Source organism: Choloepus didactylus, chromosome 16, assembly GCF_015220235.1.
Source record: "Choloepus didactylus isolate mChoDid1 chromosome 16, mChoDid1.pri, whole genome shotgun sequence".
NCBI classification, from domain to species: domain Eukaryota; kingdom Metazoa; phylum Chordata; class Mammalia; order Pilosa; family Megalonychidae; genus Choloepus; species Choloepus didactylus.
This window is the reverse complement of record NC_051322.1, coordinates 23,721,774-23,745,528: the sequence shown is the minus strand read 5'-3', so window position 1 is coordinate 23,745,528 and position 23,755 is coordinate 23,721,774. Positions and strand designations below refer to the sequence as shown.

General features: G+C 39.4%; 1 protein-coding gene and 1 pseudogene across 4 annotated transcripts in view; one reads left to right on the top strand and one right to left on the bottom strand.

Moving 5' to 3' along the window:
* WDR7 (WD repeat domain 7) overlaps positions 1–23,755 on the top strand; it is a 430,734-nt gene that overhangs the window by 31,447 nt on the left and 375,532 nt on the right. The window lies entirely within an intron of this gene.
* Positions 22,418–23,139, bottom strand: LOC119511249 (annotated as a pseudogene).

The following is a 23,755-nucleotide window of genomic DNA, read 5'->3' as shown; positions in this document are numbered from 1 at the left end:
TATGTGTAGCAAAACTCAGGAGATTATTTTTTTAATATAACAAAAAGTCTGGACTAGAGTTAGAGGAGTTTTTATAAAGACTGTGCTCTCCTATTTTTTAATCTAATGTAGCATCAGCAAGGATGCCTGCTTTCTGGGAAGAGAAGAAAGCTGAGTCAGTGCCTAAATGTTCTGACAGTTTTCTCCGCCTCCAACTTCTGAACATTCTCCAAAGCCCATTTCCCCACAGTCTGCCTCCAGCTCTGATTTAATACCCTCTTATCAAGGAAATTCTACTTTCAGGTGTGATCTGAGGCCCAGGAGCACACATTCATTTCTCTACATGGGTCCTACAAGTAAGACTCTGTTCCTCCACTCTTTGACCAAGATCTGAAACCTTATTCTACTGTTTATTTCGATACCATCTTCCAGTTAGTCATCAAATCCTTTATTTATTTAGAAGTTATGTCTGTTTATTCTGTATTTGGCTGGAACCACCCTAATCCCAGCAGTAAGACATCAGTATCAGCTACACATTGTGATTCCCATTCCAGCTTCATTTCAGGCATTCTTTATGATTTATTGTTTTAAATATTTCACCCAGCAGGCATTAACTATTTGGGTCTTTTGTTAGAATGTATCAGCCAAGACATAGCATTGTGCATAATTTAAGGACTTTTGACAAGATTCCTGGAACTCAGGGTCAAGGCAGGTAGAAGTTAGTTTTTATCAACGAATTTCCTTGGAAATGCACCATTGAATTCTGGTCCCTGCAGCATTGCTCTCTGACCTACAACATAAGGTGGTAACTTCTTACCTCAGTTGGACAGAACTTCTTCTCTTATTGCTCAGATAGGTAGTTAATTAGCTAATTCTCCTAAGAGAGAATTGCTTTTTGAATACTTAATTTTCGGTTATGTACTTTTAAGGGATACATTCCTTATAAAGATCTGTAATTGCCCTTAATGTGTGTTCTTCTCAGATTCTGGTTGACTGTTAGTTCTGACTTTTTGTAAGGGTGTGGGTGTTTTTTTCTCCTCAAATCTTTGTGATTATTTTATCATTTACAGCAAGAAAGTGAGTAAGAGACTGATTTATTTTCTTATGCAATAAGCTAAATTATCATTGCATTATGAACGAGTATTTTCATTTGTTTTAAGGGCTGTGAGATGCATTATTCTTTAAATTGCCTTGAGTACTCTTGTCACTTGAATACCAGAATGTTCTTTCCTGTTGCATCAGAGTGGGTACAATTCTCTGATCTCCCAGTGGCACCACATACTCCATAGTTCCCAGTCTATATCTTTGCACTATCTTTAAGCCAGGCAGTATGCACTGGATAAGACTCCTCAAATATCTGGAGAAATAGTGTTTGATCCAAATTGCACCATATTGTGTTTCATGCTTTGAGTTTGCTTAATTGAGAGGAAATCTTCTTTGGGTGATAAAATTGAAAACTGAATGTTGTCACCAAGGAAAAGTGAACTCCTTCCAAATTCTTTTTTTGAAAAAGTCAGTGTTTCAGGCTCTTTAGCCAGGAATGTGATGTTCTAGATTTATTAAAATCAGTTCAGTGCTTTGTTTCATTTTTTAATATTATCAAATAGGAATATGGAAGTAATTGTTAGTGTCATGGTAGTCTATGAAACCATGAAGTGATACACTTAGGATTTTATTAATAGGAAAAGAACTTTGAATTTTTCTTAAAATATATAATTTTTATGCATTTTTTATGATGAAATTTAACATATACATAACAGTGATAACTTTCAAAGTATGAGTTAACAAGTAGTTGGAGAACAGATTTCAAAGAATGTTATGGGTTACAGTACCACAATTTCAGTTATTTCCAGTATTGTAAAGTATAACATATATACCAAAAGGTGTTAACTTTCAAAGTACAGCTCAATATGCAGTTGTATAGATAATTTCAAAAAATGTTATGGGTTACAATTCCACAGTTTCAGTTCTTTCCTTATTGTGAAATATACGATATATACAGAAAGGTGATAACTTTCTTCTTTTCAAAACACAATTCAACAAATAGCTATAGAGTCAATTTCAAAAAATGTTATAGGATACAGTTCCATCATTTCACTTATTTCCCTCTAGCTATTCTAATACCCTAGCATCTAATATATATATATATAATATATATATTATATATATATGTATATATATAGTTTCAGTGTTCGTAATCCTTTGTTAAATCCTATCTTGTCTGTTGCTACCCCTTCCTCTCGTTTAATCACTTTCTCGATCATCAGGGGTATCTAGGCAGTGACTACCCTAACCTGTTCATATTGAAAGGGGATGTTGACATTATGGGGAAGGGGGCTGCATCTGATTGTTGTTCTTATAGAGGCTCTTCTGGGTTTTAGGACTTGTCTGGCATAGGAACACACTTGTGGACTTAAATTTCTGAGAGAGAAACTTAATTGAGTGAAACTTTTATAGAATCTCAGATAGGCACCCGGGTATTTCGGGACTACTGTTGGTAAGGACATGGCATACTGTGGCCATTTGGGATATCTAGCTGAAGCTTGCCTAAGAGAAACCTCCAGGATAGCCCTTTGACTCTATTTGAGATCTCTTAGCCACTGTAACCTTATTTTGTTAACTTTCTTTTCCCCCTTTTGGTCAAGCAGGCATTTTCAATCCCTCGATGCTAGGGCTAGGCTCATTCCTAGGATTTGTGTCCCATGTCACCAGGGAAATTCATTACCCTGGGAATTATGTCCCACCTGGGCAGGGGGTGGAGTTAATGAATTTATTCGCTGAGTTGGGCTTGCTGAGAGAGAGAAAGGCCACATCTGAGCAACAAAAGAGGTGCTCTGGAGTTGCCTCTTAGGCATAATTATAGGAAGCCTCCCATTTACAGCCCTGAGTTTCACAAGAGCAAACCTCAAGATTAACAGCTTGATTTATTAAATAGGGGGTTCCTAATTTCACATAACATATGTTGTGTCCCAAAATAAACAGTTTCTCACATTATCTTCATGTAGTTTTACAATCGTCACTCTCAATTTTAATCAATTATCATAACATAAAACATCCCAGAGCTCTTATTAGCTGCTTATTTTTCATCCCTAGTATTAATGTAGTGCTGATAAGATGTTCCTATTAAAGATAGTCTATAATATGTAATGGGTAGTTTTTCCATATGCCGCTCTGTTGTTAAGTCTTTGTACCAGTGTCATACCTTATATCATGTTAACACTTATTTTTATTCATAGTGCTACTCTGTGAGTTATATACCTTTAAACAACCATTTTCAAACATGTTCGCCTTCAGTGTGGCACTGATACTTATAATCCCATTAACAAACCATAATCATCCCTGTCCATTCCCATACCATTAAGTTCACCCTCATTATCATATTTGTACATATTAGATTAACATTCCCCCTTCACTAGCTTCTGTCTATCTCTAGGTCCCCTATTTTCTACATTATAAGACACTTATTTTACATTGTTCATGGAGTTCACATTAGTGGTAACATACAGTATCTCTCCTTTTGTGTCTGACTTATTTCATTCAGCATTATGTCTTCAGGGTTGATCCATGTTGTCATATGTTTCAAGACCTCATTCCTTCTTACTGCTGCTTAGGATTCCATTGTATATATGTATACCCCCTTTTGTTCATCCACTCATCTGTTGAAGGACACTTGGATTGTTTCCATCTCTTGGCAGTTGTGAACAGTGCTGCTGTGAACATTGGTGTACAAATGCCTGTTAATGCCACTGCTTTCAGATCTTATGGGCATATATTGAGAAGTGAAATTGCTAGATCATAGGGTAACTTGATATTTAGTTTTCTGAGGAACTGCCATACTGTCTTCCACAGTGGCTATACCATTATACATTCCCACCAGCAGTGAATAAGCGTTCCAATTTCTCCACATCCTCTCCAGTATTTGTAGTTTCCTGTTTGATTAATGGGAGTCATTCTTATTGGTGTGAGATGATATATCACTGTTAAGCCAAGCTTAAGCTGTTTCTGTTTTTTTTTTTCCCCCAGGCACTAGGGTCTGAGTTCTGTGAGGGAGGGCAGCCACTTGAGCTGGTCCCACCCCCACCACTCCCCTTTCTTGGGGAAGATAAACCCTTTAGGGGTTTATCACCTTCACTTGACTTCTTTGTCTCTTTAACTATATTAACTCCACCCTTGCCTGGGTCAGGGCTGACAAGTGTAAAGGCCTGAGGCTTTTTCTCATGAGCTACTTAGAGTGAGAGGGGAAAAAAAAAAAAGAGAGAAAAGAAACAAATCCCCTTTTCAGAGCCAGTCCTCAGTCTCCCAGTTTTGCCTGTTGAATGGAGTTGGTACCCGGTTCTATGTGCCCCTTTTCTTGGGGCACAGCCCTTTTTTAGTATTCTGAGCTCAGCTGACTCCAAAAGCCTCTGTTTTTATTATTTATTATTATTTTTTTTTCCCATCAGCCCTGCCTCCTCTCTGCTTGGAGAGACCTCAGGGTTCCTTTCCTGCTTACTCCAGGTTTATCTGTGCTCACAGCTTGTATTCATTAGTCCAAATTTGTTAATGAAAACTGTGATTGGAGCTTGGTTGAGCTACCTTCCCTTGCTCCCAGCAGAGATCGCTTCTTTTTCCCACAGGGAAGTGTTCCAATTCAGCCTGCCATGCCAGAGGGAGAGGGGTGCCAGCTCTGCAGTTTGAGGAGCTTTACTTACAGTCTGCTGCAATCTCAGCCGTTCCAGACTGGTGTACGACGTGTGTCTGGTCACGGATGGACCCCCCAACAGTTGCCTTCAGATTATTTTCTAGTTATTCCTGGCTATTTACTAGTTTTCTAGGAGATAAACTAAATTCCCCACCTTCTTGTGTCGCCATCTTGCCCTGCCTGCTTTCATTGTGGTTTTGATTTGCATTTCCCTAATGGGTAGTGATGTTGAGCATCTTTTCACATGCTTATTGGCTATTTGTAGATCTTTGCAGAGATGTCTGTTCAAGTCTTTTGCCCATTTTTAAATTGGGTTGTTTGTCTTTTTGTTGTTGAGTTGTAGGATTTGTTTATGTATTCTGGATATTAAATCCTTATTGGATATGGTTTCCAAAGATTTTATCCCATTCTGTAGGTTGTCTTTTTACTTTCATGATAAAGGCATTTGATGCATGAAGGTTTTAATTTTGATAAGGTCCCATTTGTCTATTTTGCCCTTTTGTTGCTTGTACTTTGAGTGTAGTCTAATAAGAAACCATTGCCTAATACAAGGTCCTGAAGATGCTTCACCATGTTTTCTTTTAAGAGTTTTGTAGTTCTGGCTCTTATATATTGGTCTTTGATCCATTTTGAGTTGGTTTTTATATATAGTGTGAGATAGATGTCCACTTTCCGTCTGTTGCATATGGACATCCAGTTTTACCAGCACCATTTGTTGAAGAGTGGATTTTCTTTCTCAATTTAGTGGATTTGGTACCCTTGTCAAAAAGAGTGAGTTCTCCAACTTCGTTCTTTTTCACCATGGCTTTGGCTATTTGGGACCCTTTACCTATCCATATAAATTTGATGATTGGATTTTTCATTTCTGCAAAGAAGGCTGTTGGAATTGTGATTGTGTTCAATCTGTAAGTTGCTTTGAGTGGAATTCACATCTTATGATATTTAGTCTTCCAGTCTGTATTAGCCAGAGTTCTCCAGGGAAACAGAATCGACAGGAGGTATCTGTAAATATTATGAGAACTTTATAAGAATTGTCTCATGTATCTTTGGGTAAGTCCAAATTCTGTAGGGCAAGCCATAAACTGGGAACTTTGGCGAAGGTTTTCAGTGAATTCCGCAGGAGAAACTGACTGGCTGAAGTAGGGATGGAAATTCTCTCTTTTGACTGCTGAAAGCATCAGTTTTCCTTTTAAAGCCTTCAACTGATTGGATGAGACTTCTCTCATTATTGAAGGCACTCTCCTCTGTTGATTGTAGATGTAATCAGCCATAGATGCATTCAACTAACTGATGATTTAAGCCCAGAAAATATCCTCACAGTAACGATCCAGCCAGTGTTTTCTTGACCAATCAACTGGACGTCATAAACTGGACAAGTTGACACAACTTAGCCATCAGAGTTCACCCCTTGTCAACTTGGCACCCATGCACATCACCTTAAACCATACTTAATCTCTAAATAAAGACAGTAACAGTCATATTTTTCACCTAACAATACTCAACTGTCCTGCAGACTACTGGAAATGTACTAACTTCCCTAGAACAGGGTGCAAATCCTTGGGCAATATACACTCCTAAAGTTGAAATCCTATAACTTAAATACTATGATGTGAAATTAATACAGCTTATGTCATATGATAGGGGATAAGATAGTGAACAATACAACGATATCTGCTACACACACACACACACACACACACACATATATGCATGCAAACATAGTCATAACAAAACAAGGAAGAAATACTCATAACCTTTACAGTTCTCATTTCTGTAACTGATCATGTAGTCATAGCTCATATTTATAAATACTGTCTTGCACTACCCATTCCGTATTCCCTTCACCCTCAGCAAGCACCTCAGCTGGCCATGGTTCTTTTCCTGATGGGGTGATCCATACCTTCATTCCTGAAGTTTCTGGGCCATTGGTAGTCCTACCCTGATTGGGTTGTTGCAATTTTCCATTGACTTTAATCACAGGACATGGTAGTACTAAAAGACAACTTAGGGAATCACCTGTATTTCAGGCAAATTCTTCTTTACCTCCATTGTGTATTTGCAGTTCTATTTCCCCTTTTTAGTCAGGATCAATCATCCCAGCCAGTAGAAGCCATTCCCTTCTGTGCCTGTTGATTCAGAGACATGAAGAGCTCAAAGGAGCCAGGTGGAAGTCTTAACCCCCAGTTCAGTGGAATCATTGTTGTGTTTCTTGGTGGAAGCAGCTTGCTTTTGGAATGAAGCCCATAGACCAGCAGAGCTTAAGGTTAAAGGGACAGGAAGCAAAAAATTTTCTAGTGGACCACTAGGGGTAATAGTGAGTGGTGACACATTCATTTTCGACCATTGATTAATGGACCCACGAATCCTGGCTGTGGGAGAAACAACACCTTCAAGAGGACACTGATTTAGAGCAGACACAGTGTCCTGAGAACATTGCCCCAGCCCTGCAAGATATTGCCATCTAGTTTGTGCTGTAATTGAGTCTTCAAAAGGCCATTCCACTGTTCTATCAATCTGGCTGCTTCAGGATGATGGAGAACATGGTAGACCAGTGAATTCCATGAGCATGTACCTGTTACCACACTTCATTTGCTGTGAAGTGAGTTCCTTGATCAGAAGCAATGCTGTGTGGCATACGCTGTTGGTGGATAAGGCATTCTGTAAGTCCACAGATAGTAGTTTTGGCAGAAGCATTGCATACAGGGAAGCATTGAATATCTGGAGTATGTATCTATTCTATTTAGAACAAAACGCTGCCCCTTCCATGATGCAAGTGGTCCTACCAGGTAGCGATTTCCTACCAGGTAGCAGGCTGATCACCTCGGGGAATGATGCCATACTGGGGGCTGAGTGTGGGTCTCTGCTGCTGGCAGATTGGGCACTCAGCAATGGCTGTAACCAGATCAGCCTTGGTGAGTGGAATTCCATGTTGCTGAGCCCATGCAAAACCTTCATCTCTACCACCATGGCCACTTTGTTCATGAGCCCATTGGGCAATGACGGGAGTCATTGGGGAAAGAGAGCTACTGGAATCTACAGAATGGGTCATCTTATTTACTTCATTATTAAAATCTTTCTCTGTTGAAGTCACTCTCTGTGGAGCATTCACATGGAACACAAATATCCTCATGTTTTTGCCCAGTCAGAAAGGTCTGGCTACATACTTCTTTCGCAGTCCTCTTTGTCACCAGTTTTCCAATCATGTTCCTTCCAGTCCCTGATCATCCAGCCAAATTATTGGTGACAGCCTATGAATCAGTATAAAAATGCACCTCTAAGCATTTCTCCTTCCAAGCAAAATGAACAACCAGGTGCACTGCTTGAAGTTCTGCCCACTGGGAGAATTTCCCTTCACCATTATCCTTCAGGGATGTCCCAGCAAAGGGCTGTAGTGCTGCAGCTGTCCACTCTCAGGCCATACCTGTAAATCATCTGTGATGGTTAGGTTCATGTGTCACCTTGGCCAGGTGATGGTGTCCAGGTGTCTGGTCAAGCAAGTACTGGCCTAACCGTTACTACAAGGACTTTTGTGGCTGGTTAATGAACCAGAAGGCTGGTTTATTAAATCATCAGCCAATGGGCTGTAGCTGTGACTGATTACATCAATGAAGGGCATGTCTTCTACAATGAGAGAATTTAGTCAGCTGGATTTAATCCAGTCAGTTGAAGACTTTTAAGCGAGACAGATAGAGGACCTCCTTCGTCTTTGGCTAGCCAGTGAAGCATTTCCTGGGGAGTTCATGGAACACCTTTCAGTGGAGTTGCCAGTTCACTGCCTGAGGAGTTCATGGACCACCTTCAATGGATGGAGTTGCTAGTTTGCTGCCTGAGGAATTCATCAAACACTTTCATTGGAGTTGCCAGTCTGCTGCCTGCTCTATGGAATTTGGACTAATGCATACCCACAGTTGCGTGAGACACTTCTATAAAATCATAGATTCATAGATATCTCTTGTTGATTCTGTTTCCCTAGAGAACCCTAACTAATACAACTTGGTACCGTGAGTGGTTCTTGAGAAATAGAATCTTAAAATGGGCTTTTACAATTGGTTTTCTACTCTGATTCGATTCAAAGGCACTAATGACTCCATTTCCGTTAATCAAGATGGCACTGACAGTCCATGGTGTGAGCTGGCAATGGAGATTCGCAAAATATCACCATTTGATTCTCCTAATCATACTCTTGTATGAAGGAAGGCTCTGGGTGGAGTGTTTTTGACACCTTAACAGAGTTTTACAGAGTTAAGAGGTATGACAATGTTGGCTGGTTGCTCTTAGATACACTGTATAAAGTTATAAGAGAAAGGGATGAGCTGAAGGTTTCAAATTTGAAACTTGAGTGCTGTATGACAGATGTAAAGGTTTCTGTGTATGCCCTGAAAGAAAATCTTATTTCCTCTGGCCACAGGTTTGAGATTTCTGAAAACCAGACCTAGAGTCTCATTGTGTGAGTAGCAGATTTACAACATAAACTAAAATTTCAACCTCTCAGGGTGTCTGCTGTGAAAATAAAGGCATTTATTGGAAAATAATGGGATCCTGAAACTTGGAATGGGGACATATAGATTGATAATAATGGCAGTGAGGACATTGGAACCCTGGATTCTGCTGAGTCTTTGTTAGATATACCTGTAGTGGTCTGTCCTGAGGAAACAGCCCCCACACCTCCAGTCTGCCATGAGGAGACAACTACCCAACCTCCAGCCTGCTTTGAGGAAGCAGCCTCAATCTCCAGTCTGCACTGAGGAGCCTGTCATCCAACCTCTACCTAAAGATTAACCCTTCAGTGCCTGCTGGGATTCCTGTACTGGCTGGGGTGATTGATTCTGACTATCAAGGGGAAATAGCACTGCAACTATATAATAGAGGTAAAGAGAATTTTCCTGGAATACGGGAGATCCCCTAGGGTGTCTCTTAGTACTGCCATGCCCTGTGATTAAAGTCAATGGAAAACTGCAACAGCCCAATCCAGGCAAGACTACCAATGGCCAAGAAACTTCAGGAATGAAGGTTTGGGTCACCTCACCAGCTGAAGTGCTTGCTGAGGGTAAAGGGAACATGGAATAGGTAGTGGAAGAAGGTAATGATAAATAGGAACTATGACCCACCTGACCAGTTACAGAAATGAGGACTATGATGGCATGAATGTTTCCTCCCTGTTTTGTTATGAGATGTTTGTATTTGTCTGTAAAGCAAATATCTTTGTTTTCTTCTCTATCTTATCCCCTTATCATATGACATAAGCTGTATTGTTCATTTTGCAGTATTTAAACAAAATCAATTTTAAGAGAGTTAATGCCACCCAAGGACTTGCACTCTATTCTGGAGAGGTTTAGTGTGTTTCAGGTTATATGCAGGACAGCAGAGTATTGTTAGGTGAAGTACATGTCTGTTATTGTTCTCTACTTAGAGATAAAGTATGGTTTAAGGTGATGTGTGTAACTGCCAGGTTGACATGGGGTGGACTGTGATGGTTAGGTTCATGTGTAAATTTGGCCAGGTGATGGTGTCCAGGTGTCTGGTCAAGCAACCACTGGCCTAACCATTACTGCAAGGACATTTGTGGCTGGTTAATGAAACAGAAGGCTGGTTTATTAAATCATCAGTCAGTTGGCTGCAGCTGTGACTGATTACATCAGTGAAGGGTATGTCTTCTACAATGAAAGAATTCAATCAGCTGGATTTAATCCAATCAGTTGAAGACTTTTAAGTGAGACAGATAGAGTACCTTCTTCGTCTTCTTCAGCTAGCCAGCAAAGCATTTCCTGAGGAGTTTATCAAACACCTTCATTGAAGTTGCCAATTTGCTGCCTGCCCTATGGAATTTGGACTCGTGTATACCCACAGTTGCATGAGACACTTTTATAAAATCTTATATTCATAGGTATCTCTTGTTGATTCTGTTTCCCTGGAGAACCCTAACTAATACAACTTCTGTAACAATTTTCAAAATTTCTCTTCCTCAGTCAACTGATTGTAAAGAACTCCCCAAGAGACCATGGCTGTAGGCCAGAAGAGAGAAGGTAATGCGGTAGGAGTGGGGGCCATGGGTATTTGGGCTATTTCCTCCTGTAACTTACTTGTGCCTTCAGGACCTGCTTGAGCCGTATCTCGTATATACCACTTCTATTTTATGATGGAGTGCTGCTGAGAATGCCTAATTTTATGATTTGGTGGGTCAGAGAACACCCAGTTCATGGTATGTAACTCAGGTCTAATAGTAACTTGGTGGGCCATGGTTAAGTGTTCACTCTCTACTAAGGCCCAGTATTAGGCCAAAAGCCATATGTCAAAAGTAGAGTAGTTATCTTCAGAGGATGACAAGGCTTTGTTCCAAAATCATAAGTGTTTGCATTGTGATTCTCCTATAGGGTCTGTCAAGGGCTCCAGGCAGCATCTCTGTTTGCCACAGACACTCCCGGCACCTTATTATCTGCTGGATAATATGGCCCAAGTGGCAGAGCTCCATACACAGTAGCCTGGTCCTGTTGGATAGCCTCCTTTTTTTCTAATCCCCACTCAAAACTAGCAGCTTTTCAGGTCACTTGGTAAATGGGTCAGTGTAGCACACCCAAATGAGTAATATGTTTTCTGCAGAATCCATATAGGCCCACTAGGCATTGTGCCTCTTTTTTGGTTGTAGGAGGGGCCAGATGCAACGGCTTCTACTTTATCTTAGAAGGGATATCTCGACATGCCTCACACCACTGGACACCTAGAAATTTCACTGAGGTGGAAGGACCCTGTATTGTTGTTGAATTTATCTCTCATCCTCTGACATGTGAATGCCTTACCAGTTAAGTCTAGAGTAGTTGCTACTTCTAGCTCACTAGATCTGATCACCGTGATACCATCTATGTCTGTGTGATGTCTCATGGGAGGGAAAGACGATCAAGTTCCCTGAGGACTATATTACAGCTTAGGGCTGGAGAGTTGATAGAACCCTGGGGAAGGATAGTGAAGATGTATTGATGGCCTTGCCAGCTGAAAACAGACTGTTTCTGGTGGTCTTTACTAACAGCATTTGAGAAAAAACATTTGCCAAATCAATAGCTTCATTCCAGATACCAGGGAATGTGTTGATTTGCTCAAGCAATGATACCACATCTGAAATAGCAACTGCAATTGAAGTCACCACCTGTTTAAGTTTATGATAATCCACTGTCATCCTCCAAGATCCATATGTTTTCTGCATGGGCCAAATAGAGTTGATGTGGTGAGAATCACCACCCCTATATCCTTTAAGTCCTTGATATTTGCACTAATCTCTGCAATCCATCCAGGAATCCAGTATTGCTTTTGATTAACTATTTTGCTAAGTAGGGGCAGTTCTAGTGGCTTCCTCTTGGCCTTTCCACCATATTAGCCCCTTACTCCAAAGGCGGGGAACCAACATGGGGATTCTGCTGGTAGCTGGGAGTGCCTATGCCGATTATACATTCCAGAACTGGGGAAATAATCACAGAATGGGTTCAGGGGCCATCTGGACCCACTGTGAGACAGACCTGAGCTAACACTCCTTTGTTTACCTGACTTCCCTAAGTCCCTACTCTGACTGGTGGACAAACAGTGACATTTGGGTCTCCTGGAATTAATGTCACTTCTGAGCTAGTGTTTGATAATCCCTGAAATGTCTGATCATTTCTTTTTCCCCAATGCACAGTTACCCTGGTAAATGGCCATAGGTTTCTTTGGGGAAGGTTGGGAGGATGATTAGCAGGATAAATTTTCGTCAGTGTTACAGGGTCTTTCCCTAAAGGGACCCAGCCTTCCTTTTATTCAGGGGGCTCTGGGTCTGTAAACTGTCCCTAGTCTGGGAATTGATTAACTGGCCATGACTTTCTGTTTTTGAATTCAAGTTAGACTTTTGTTCACTTGACCTAGAACTCTTCTGCTTATGCAGATGAAGTAAGAATTTAGTAAACTGCCCATCTATTTTACTTCTAGGTATACCTCATATTCTACTAGCCAACACCATAGGTCTCTGAGGGTCAGACTATTTTGATTGCTGCTTTGAGTCTGCTGTCCATTATGGTAGCCATGTGCCCACCTTGTCTTTGGAGACTAAATGCTGCCACTTGGCTTCTGCTAACCTGGAATCAGATCATCCCAATTGTGTTAAAGGATCCAAGTTCAGTGACAGCAGTTGTCATAGTAATATCTGATCTACAGAGAAGAGTGACCACAGAGCTTTTCAGAGATGTGGAATTAGTCTTACAAATTTATTCCTCAGGGTCCTGGTGAAAGGTGTGTCCTCTGGATATCCCTGGGGGAGGGGAGGGTGAGCATGTCCTATAGGATAAATCTATTCTAACATTCCAGTATCTTTAAGACTTTAGATCCCCTCATCTGCATTGTACCAGGGCAGTTCTAGCATTTTGACCTCAGGCGGTATAGGCCACTTTTTCATCCCTGCTTCAGCCAACCACCCAAACAAATACTTAGAGCCCTTTCTAACCCCTCAAGCTACAACATTGAATCCAGAATCTCTGCTTAGCTGGCCCATGTCAATAAATTCAGCTTGTCCAACTTTGTATTTTATTTTCCTTCCACCATTGTCCCACACCCTTACTGTCCATTCCCACACATTTTCCCCTGGTTTCTATCTATATAAATTGGAAGAATCATGCAGTTTTTTTGGAGCATAGCCCACCTCATGGGTCACACTTTGTGCCTCACCTTTTGAGGCCTGTTGGGACTTCAGTCTATTATAGGTAGTAAGAAAAGAGGGATGGTGGGGGTGGCTCAGGATGAGAATTAGAAGTGTCTTACAAGCCAACTACCTCAGTGCATTCTGTTGCAGTTTCATCTGGAAAATCTCTTCAGACAGAGGAGTGAGGGCTGTTTCCTCAGGGGAGGTGATTACAGGTTTATCAGGCACAGCAAGCTTAATCTCTTCAGGTGGAGGTTGGATGGCAAATTCCTCAGGGAGGCAGACTGGAGTTCAGGAGGCTGGTTCCTCAGGGCAGAGCATGACAGATTAATCTGGCAGAGACTCAGCAGAATTTAGGGTTTCAATGTCTCCACCACCATCATTATCAACACATATGCCAATTTTCAGGATGCTGTTCCTTCCCAATCGATGCCTTCACTTTAACAGTGGACACCCTGCAAAGTTGGGAATTTAGTTTATGTTGTAATTTAGCCGTTCGCACAGTGAGACTCTGGGTCTGGTTTTCAGAAATCTCAAGTCTGTGGTCACATGAAATAAGATTTTCTTTCAGGGCACACATAGAAACTTTCAGGTCCTTCATGTGTTGTTAAAGGGGCGAATTTGAAACCTTTTGCATATCCCTTTCTTTTATAACTATATCTAGCATTATTTAGGAACAACAAGCCAACGTTTTTTTTTTAATTGAAATTGTTCACATTCCATACAATTATCCAAAAATCCAAAGTGTACAATCAGTTGCCCGTGGTATCATCATACATCTGTGTATCCATCACCACAAGTAATTTTTTTTGAATTTTTAGAACATTTTCATAACTGCGGAAAAGAAAGAAAGACAAAAAAAAAGGAAACAAATCCTCTCACACCCCTAACCACCCCCTTTCATTATTGACTCATAGTGTTGGTATAGTACATTTGTTACTGTTGATGAAAGAATGTTAAAATACTATACTAACTGTAGTATATAGTTTGCAATAGGTATACTTTTCTCCCTATATGCCCCCCTAATATTAACTTCTAGTTATAGTGTCATACATTTGTTCTAATTCATGAAAGAGATTTCTAATATTTGTTCAGTTAATCATGGACATTACCCACAACAGGATTCACTGTTTTATAAATTCCCATCTTTTAACCTCCAACTTTCCTTCTGGTGAGATACGTGACTCTGAGCTTCCCCTTTCTACCACATTCACACACCATTCAGCACCGTTAATTATTCTCACACTGTGCTGAGGTCACCTCTGTCCATTTTCAAACACTTGAGTTCAACCTATTTGAACATTCTGCTCATAATAAGCAACTGCTCCCCATTCTTTAGCCTCAATTCTATATCCTGGTAACATATTTCATGTCTCAGAGTTTGCATATTATAATTAGTTCATATAAGTGAGACCCTGCAATATTTGTCCTTATGTGTCTGACTTATTTCACTCAACATAGTGTCCTCAAGGTTTCTTCATCAACTCATTTTTTTTAAGATGGTTTTGTTAACATCCCATACATTCCATCTTAAGTAAACAATCGATGTTTCCCTGTATTATCACGTATTTATTTATTCATCACCCTCACCACTATCTACATAAGGACATCTCCATTTCTTCCACAAAGAAGGAGGAAGAATCAAAGAAGGTAGAGAGACAAAAGAAAAAAGAAAGAGTAAAAAAAAAAAGAAAAAAAAAAAGCCAGCAAAAAACACACAAAACATGACAGCTAGGAAGTAACAAAAGGAAAGATAACATTAAACTGAAGTAGAATAAAGACTCAACCAATGTCTTTATTCTACCTTACCAATGTCAAGAGTCCCATACCCCTTCCTTATGTCCCCCTCTTATATGCATTTAGCTTTGGTATATTGCCTTTGTTACATTAAAGGAAGCATAATACCATGTTTCTATTAACCGTAGTCTCTAGTTTGCATTGATTGTGTTTTTCCTCCAATACCACCCTATTTTTAACACTTGCAAGGTTGACATTCGTTTGTTTTTCCTCATGTAAAAACATATTTGTACATTTTATCACAATTGTTGAGCACTCTAAGTTTCACTGAATTACACAGTCCCAGTCTTTAATTTTCCTCTTTCGTTCTGGTGTCCCACATGCTCCTAACCTCCTTCTTTCAACCGTACTCACAGTCATCTATGTTCAGTATGCTTACATTGCTGTGCTACCATCACCCAAGATTGCATTCCAAACCTCTCACTTCTGTCTTTTCCTGTCTGTCTGTAGAGCTCCCTTTAGTATTTCCTGTAGCGCAGGTATCTTGTTCACAAACTCTGTCATTGTCTGTTTGTCAGAGAATATTTTAAACTCGCCCTCATATTTGAAGGACAGTTTTGCTGGATATAGGATTCTTTTTTTTTTTTAATAATTAGATTTTATTGAGATATATTCACGTACCATACAGTCATACAAAGCGTACAATCAGTTGTTCACAGTACCACCATATAGTTGTGCTTCCATCACCACAATTAATTTTTGAACATTTTCATTACCACACACACAAAAGTAATAAGAATAAAAATTAAAGTGAAAAAGAACAATTAAAGTAAAGAAGATCACTGGGTGCTTTTTTTTATTTGCCCCCATTTTTCTACTCATCCATCCATACCCTGGACAAAGGGGGGTGTGAGCAACATGGCTTTCCCAATCACATTGTCACCCCTCATAAGCTACATTTTTATCCAATCATCTTCAAGATTCAAGGGTTCTGGGTTGTAGTTTGATAATTTCAGGTATTTACTGCTGGCTATTCCAATTCATTAGAACCTAAAAAGGATTGTCTATATTGTGCGTAAGAGTGCCCACCAGAGTGATCTCTCCGCTCCTTTTGGAATCTGTCAGCCACTGAAACTTATTTCATTTCACATCCCCCATTTGGTCAAGAAGATGTTCTCCATCCCACGATGCCAGGTCCAGATTCCTCCCTGGGAGTCAGATTCCACATTGCCAGGGGTATTTACACCCCTGGGTATCAGATTCCATGTAGGAGGGAGGGCAGTGATTTCATCTGCCAAAGTTGGCTTAGCTAGAGAGAGAGGGCCACATCTGAGCAACAAAGAGGCATTCAGGAGGAAACACTTAGGCACAATTATAAGCAGGCCTAGCCTCTCCTTTGCAGTAACAGTCTTCCCAAGGGCAAGTCCTATGATGAAGGGCTCAGCCCATCAAACCACCAGTCCCCAATATCTATGATCACATCAGCAGCCATTGAAGTGGGGAAGCCCAACACCCCATGCATTCTCCCCCAGCAATGTTCATATTAGTGGTAGCATATAATATTTCTCTTTTTGTGCCTGGCTTGTTTCACTCAGCATTATGTCTTCAAGATTCATCCAAGTTGTCGTATGTTTCACGACATCGTTCCTTCTTACAGCTGCATAGTATTCCATTGTGTGTATATACCACATTTTATTTATCCACTCATCTGTTGAAGGACATTTGGGTTGTTTCCATCTCTTGGCAATTGTGAATAATGCTGCTGTGAACATTGGCATGCAGATATGCAGATATCTGTTCACATCACTGCTTTCAGATCTTCTGGGTGTACATCAAGAAGTGCAGTTGCTGGATTGAAGGGTAGCTCTGTATCTAGTTTTCTAAGAAACTGCCAGGCTGTCTTCCAGAGTGGCTGAACCATTATACAATCCCACCAACAATGAATAAGAGTTCCAATTTCTCCACATCCTCTCCAGCATTTGTAGTTTCTTGTTTGTTTAATGGCAGCTATTCTAGTTGGTGTGAGATGGTATCTCATGGTCTCAATTTACCTCTCTCTAATACCTAGTGAAGCTGAACATTTTTTTCATGTGTTTTTTGGCCATTTGTATTTCCCTTTCAGAGGACTGTCTCTTCATATATTTTGCCCTTTTTATTATTGGACTGTCTGTACTATTGTCATTGAGTTGTAGGATTTCTTTATATATGCAAGATATCAGTCTTTTGTCAGATACATGGTTTCCAAAAATTTTTTCCCATTGAGTTGGCTGCCTCTTCACCTTTTTGACAAATTCCTTTGAGGTACGGAAACTTCTAAGCTTGAGGCGTTCCCATTTATCTATTTTTTTCCTTTGTTGCTTGTGCTTTGGGTGTAAGGTCTAGGAAGTGACCTCCTAATACAAGGTCTTGAAGATGTCTCCCTACATTATCTTCTAGGAGTTTTATGGTGCTGTCTTTTATATTGAGGTCTTTGATCCACTTTGAGTTAATTTTTGTGTAGGGTGTGAAGTAGGAGTCCTCTTTCATTCTTTTGGATATGGATATCCAACTCTTGCAGCCCCATTTGTTGCAAAGACTATTAGGTCCCAGTTCAGTGGGTTTGGGGGCCTTATCAAAGATCAGTTGGCCATAGATCTGGGGGTCTATCTCCGAATTCTCAATTCAGTTCCATTGATCAATGTATCTATCTTTGTGCCAGTACCATGTTGTTTTGACTACTGTGGCTTTATAATAAGCTTCAAAGTCAGGGAGTGTAAGTCCTCCCATTTCGTTTTTCTTTTTTAGAGTGTTTTTAGCAATTTGAGGCATCTTCCCTTTCCAAATAAATTTGATAACTAGCTTTTCCAAGTCTGCAAAGTAGGTTGTTGGAATTTTGATTGGGATTGCATTGAATCTGTAGATGAGTTTGGGTATGACATTTAGCCTTCCTATCCATGAACATGGAATATTTTTCCATCTTTTAAGGTCCCTTTGCATTTCTTTTAGTACAGTTTTGTACTTTTCTTTGAATAGGCCTTTTACCTCTTTGGTTAAGGTTATTCCTAGGTACTTGATTTTTTTAGTTGCTATTGAAAATGGTATCTTTTTCTTGAGTGTCTCTTCAATTTGTTCATTTCTAGCATATAGAAACATTACTGACTTATGTGCATTAATCTTATATCCTGCTACTTTGCTAAATTTGTTTATTAGCTCCAGTAGCTGTATTGTCGATTTCTCAGGGTTTTCCAAATATAAGATCATATCATCTGCAAATAGTGACACTTTTACTTCTTCCTTTCCAATTTGGATGCCTTTTATTTCTTTGTCTTGCTGGATTGCCCTGGCTAGCAGTTCCAGCACTATGTTGAATAACAGTGGTGACAGTGGGCATCCTTGTCTCGTTCCTGATCTTAGAGGGAAGGCTTTCAGTCTCTCACCATTGAGTACTATGCTGGTTGTGGGTTTTTCATATATGCTCTTTATCATATTGAGGAAGTTTCCTTCAATTCTTACCTTTTGAAGTGTTTTTGTCAAAAAGCAATGTTGGATTTTGTCGAATGCTTTTTCAGCATCTATTGAGATGATCATTTGATTTTTCTCTTTTGATTTGTTAATGTGTTGTATTACAGTGATTGATTTTCTTATGTTGAACCATCCTTGCATGCCTGGAATGAACCCCACTTGGTCATGGTGTATGGTTTTTTTAATGTGTCTTTGGATTCGATTTGCAAGTATTTTATTGAGAATTTTTGCTTCTATATTCATTAGGGAGATTGGCCTATACTTTTCCTTTTTTGTGGCATCTTTGCCTGGTTTTGGTATCAGATTGATGTTAGCTTCATAAAATGAGTTACGTAGTGTTCCATTTTCTTCAATGTTTTGAAAGAGTTTAAGTAAGATTGGTGTCAGTTGTTTTTGGAAAGTTTAGTATAATTCCCCTGTGAAGCCATATGGCCCTGGGCATTTATTTGCGGGAAGCTTTTTGATGAAGGATATGGGATTCTTGGTTGGCAGTTTTTCTCTTTCAGTATCTGAAAAATATCACACTACTTCTTTCTTGCCTCCATGGTTTCTACTGAGAAATCCTCACATAGTCTTATCAAGCTCCCTTTGTATTTGATGGGTCGCTTTTCTCTTGCTGCTTTCAGGATTCTCTCTTTGTCTTTGACATTGGAGAATCTGATTATTAAGTGTCTTGGCGTAGGCCTATCCAGATCTATTATGTTTGGGGTACTCTGCGCTTCTTGGACCTGTAATTTTATCTCTTTCATAAGAGATGGGAAAATTTCGTTGATTATTTCCTCTATTATTGCTTCTGCCCCTTTTCCCTTCTCTTCTCCTTGTGAGACATCCATGACACATACATTCATGCATTTCATGTTATCATTAAGTTCCCTGAAATGTTGCTCATATTTTCCCATTCTTTGCCCTATCTGTTCTTTTGTGTGTAGGATTTGAGGTGTCTTGTTCTCCAGTTCCTGAGTGTTTTCTTCTGCCTCTTGAGATCTGCTGTTGTATGTCTCCATTGTGTCTTTCATCTCTTGTGTTGTGCCTTTCATTTCCATAGATTCTGCCAGTTGTTTTTTTGAACTTTTGATTTCTACCTTATATTCTCCCAGTGTTTTCATTATACACTTCGTCTCTTTCGCCATATCTCTCTAAACTTTTTGAATTTTTTTAGCATTAGTTGTTTCAATTCCTGTGTCTCAGTTGAAGTGTAAGTTTGTTCCTTTGACTGGGCCATAACTTTGTTTTTCTTAGTGTAGGTTGTAGTTTTCTGTTGTCTAGGCATCTGATTTCTTTGGTTACCCCAATCAGGTATTTCCAGACCACAATGGGCTCAGATCTCAGAAGGGGGCAATATTCAGTATCAGGTCTCCTTGAGGGTGTATCTTAGAAGATTGACACACCCTGTGAGGCCTCAATCTGCTGTGCTTTTCCTTACCTGCCCAGTGGGTCGCACCTGTCTGCCTGACATTCCTGAGGGGTGTAAGGAGGTATGGCCCCCTTAGAACTTAGTTTCTGTTTTCCCCCAGGCTCTGGAGTCTGATTCTGAATTGGAGGCCGGTAGTAGGTCTGGGCGCCACCTCCTTCCTCTTATGGAAGATACAGCCCCTAGGGAGTTTTCATTTGCATTTAAATAGGTTCTTTGTCTCTCTGACTCTCCTGTCTTCACCCTTGTCTGGTTCAGAGTGCTGTAAACTGAAAATGGTGTCTTTCTCCACTGAGCCGCCTGGGTTGAGAGAGAGAAAAAGGGACAGAAAGCCCCTCTTCTGGGCCAGTCCACATCTCCCCAGCTTCAACCAGCCAGAGTGTACCTGGTCCTCTGGGCTCCCCCTCCCTTCACAGAGAAGTCCTCCGGCTCTTTAAGGTTAGTCATCACTAAAAGCCTCTGTCTGCTTGTTGGGGATTTGTAGCTTGTTTTGAGCAGTCCATGTTTGTTAATCAGAACCCCAGTTGGAGCTGGACTGAGGTATATTCACTTGTTCAGAGAGTGCTGCTCTTTTACACATTGAGGTTTTGCAGTTTGGACTGCCATGGGGGGAGGGGTTTCTCTCGGCCTGGTTCCGCAGGTTTTACTTACATATTTTATGCTGCAATCTCAGGCATTCCTCCCAATCCAGGTTAGTGTATGATGTGTGGACAGTCACGGTTGTCCCCCTGCAGTTGTTCCAGATTATTTACTAATCGTTCCTGGTTGTTTATTAGTTGTTTCAGGGGGACTAACCAACTTCCACTCCTTTCTATGCCAGCATCTTCTTTCTCCCCCCAATGTCTTTCAACTTCACAAAACTGTTAAGGTGTCAAAAACACTGTCATCCAGAGTCTTGCCTCTTAGAAGCGTCTGAGTAGTCCTATCCAGTATTGATATTTTGTGGATCTCTAGTGCCATGGACTATCAGCACCATATTGATTGTTCTGATTTTAATTTGTCTGCTCTCTTTTTACTTTGTTATTCTAGCTAAATGTTTGTTGATTTTATCTATCTTTTCAAAGAACCAATTTTTAGTTTTGTTGATTCTCTCTCTTGTGTTTTAATTCTCTATTTCATTTCTCTCCACTTGATTCTTTGTTATTTCTTTCCTTCTGCTTGCTTTGGCTTTAGTTTGCTCTTCTTTTCCTAGATTCTTCCGTCGTGAGATTGTATCTCTCAGTTGAGATTTTTCTTCTTTTTTTAATGTAAGGATTTAGAGCTATACATTTCCATTAGCACTGCCTTTGCTGTATCCCATTTGAAATGTATTTTCATTTTCATTTGCCTCAAGATATTTCTTAATTTCCCTTGTGATTTCTTCTTTGACTGGTTGTTCAAGATTACGCTGTTTAATTTCTACACATTTTTAAGTTTTCCATTTCTCCCTCTGTTATTGATTTCTGCCTTCATTCCATTGTGTTTGGAGAAAATGCATTATATGAATTCAGTATCTTTCAATTTCTTGAGACGTGTTTTGTGACATAATATATGCTCTGTTCTGGAGAATGATCCATGTGCACTAGAGAAGAATGTGTATTCTGCTGCTGTTGGTGAGGTGTTCCTTATATGTCTGTTAGGTCTAGGTGCTTTAGAGTATTGTTCAAGTCTTCTATTTCCTTACTGATTTTTTTTTTAAACTTTAGAAATGATTTTTTTTCACATGCAAATAATGAACCAATGCTCTACCCATAAACTCTATTTTCCATAAACAGCAGGAGGTTTTTGTAAAGAAAACAATGCAAAATATTTTAAAAGGCACTGGGATTCCTCTGCTTCTAAATTAGTGCAAAGCTCGGAAAATACAGCTTGTTCCACCAGGAATCTCTAGTTAGTGGAAATTAATAGACTTTAATGCCATTTCAGGAAAAGATTATTGAGTTCTCACCCATAACATCCACAAATGGCTATTGGCACACTTAAACCAGGTCAGAACAGTCCAACATAATTAGACTTTAATCTCTTAAGGGCCAAAATGCTCATCTAAAATTCTAGTCAACTGTAACGGGAATTCCTATAATTAAGATAAAAGTATCATTTGAGGCTGATTTTCATACAGATTGTTAGTTCCTTATTTTATCCCCCCTTGTATAACATTAATAAAGGGAGTATTTTATTGCATAGAAAGTTTTATTTTGTTTATCATTACCCATGAATTTTATCATTACTTATTACATAAATGCTGCCTAGGGCCATTATCCAAATGACATGACCACTTTATGCCCGCAATGCCCTTCTGTACTTACAAACAGAATTTTCACAATTTACATAAGTACAACTTATCAGTGAAGGTTTAAAGCTGAGATACAATCTAATATCTGTTATATCTGATATTTTATAGATAGCAGTATAGGAGAGATGTATTTTTTAATTACCTTTCATTTGAGTGATCTTATGGAAAAAATAAATCAATAGTTTAGAAGTTCCCAGTCTCCAGAAGAGATTTAAAAATGTACATGTAGAAATGGTTACAGACAGCGAGATTTAAAGAAATATCTTCCATGTCTGTATCCTGTTTTAATTGCTGTACTGTTTTTTCTTCTAACAAAATAAAGCAAAGCAATAGAAGAAACAAATATTCTGAAATAACTTCATTCCTTCTAATATACTCCTACCATACCAAAAGAAAATTAATGAACCATAGTCACACCTGAGCATTCCCATATCATTAAGATCAGCCTCAATAGCTGTTTTTCCTTTTCCCAGCTGCTTTCTTTTGCCCGCAAGAGGAGCCTGGAGAAGATGGATGTTTTGCTTGATTTCTTTGACGTTCTGAACTTTCTGTAATTCTTTATTTTTCTTTAACCTGTTCATTGTAAATTTAGCTTGGTGTTTCTGTTTAATTTCTTCAACTCACATCACTACATCAATAGTTTTATTCCAAAGTTCTCACTGGTACTTGGTGGGTTCATTTCTATGTTTTCCACATTCAAATGAATTATCCATTTTAAGCTCTTTACCAGATGCTTTCTGGAATGTTTTAGTCCACCTCACCTTGTGAGAATTATGCTTCTTTTTAAAGCTTTTATGACATTTGAATTTATAGAATCTAAACACTTTGCTATCATTGGAGATGAATGTCATGCTGTGGCCGGGAAAGATTGGCCCAAAACAGAAGTAATACTTCTTGATATGCATATTGAACCCCTGTGCCTACCCACAGCCAAATCTGAGTTTGAGGGGAAGTGATGTAACCCTTATTGATCTTTTGCCTAGATGTTCTATCAATTCTGGAAAGTAGTGTATTCAAATCACCTACTGTTAGTGTAGTACTTTCTATTCTGCCTTCAAATCTTTCAATATTTGCTTCATATATTGTGAGGCTCTGCTGTTAGGTGCATATATATTTATAACTGTTATGTCTTATTGTTGAATTTATCCCTTTATCAGTATATAATGACCTTCTTTGTCCCTTGTAACAATTTTTGACTTATAGTCAATTTATCTGATATTCATACAGCTACCCCAGCTCTCCTTTGGTTACTACTTGCATGTATGTATTTTTTCCATCCTTTCACTTTCAGTCTACTTATGCTTTGAATTTGAGGAGAGTCTCTTATAAACAGCTTATAGTTGAGTTATGCTTTTTTATTCATTCTGCCAATCTCGGCCTTTTGACTGGAGAGTTTAATTCATTTGCATTTAGAGTAACTACTGATAATTCTTCTGCCATCTTGCTATTTGGTGTTTGTAAGTCTTATAACTTTTTGTCCCTCAATTCTTCCATTAATACCTACAATCTTATTTATTTATT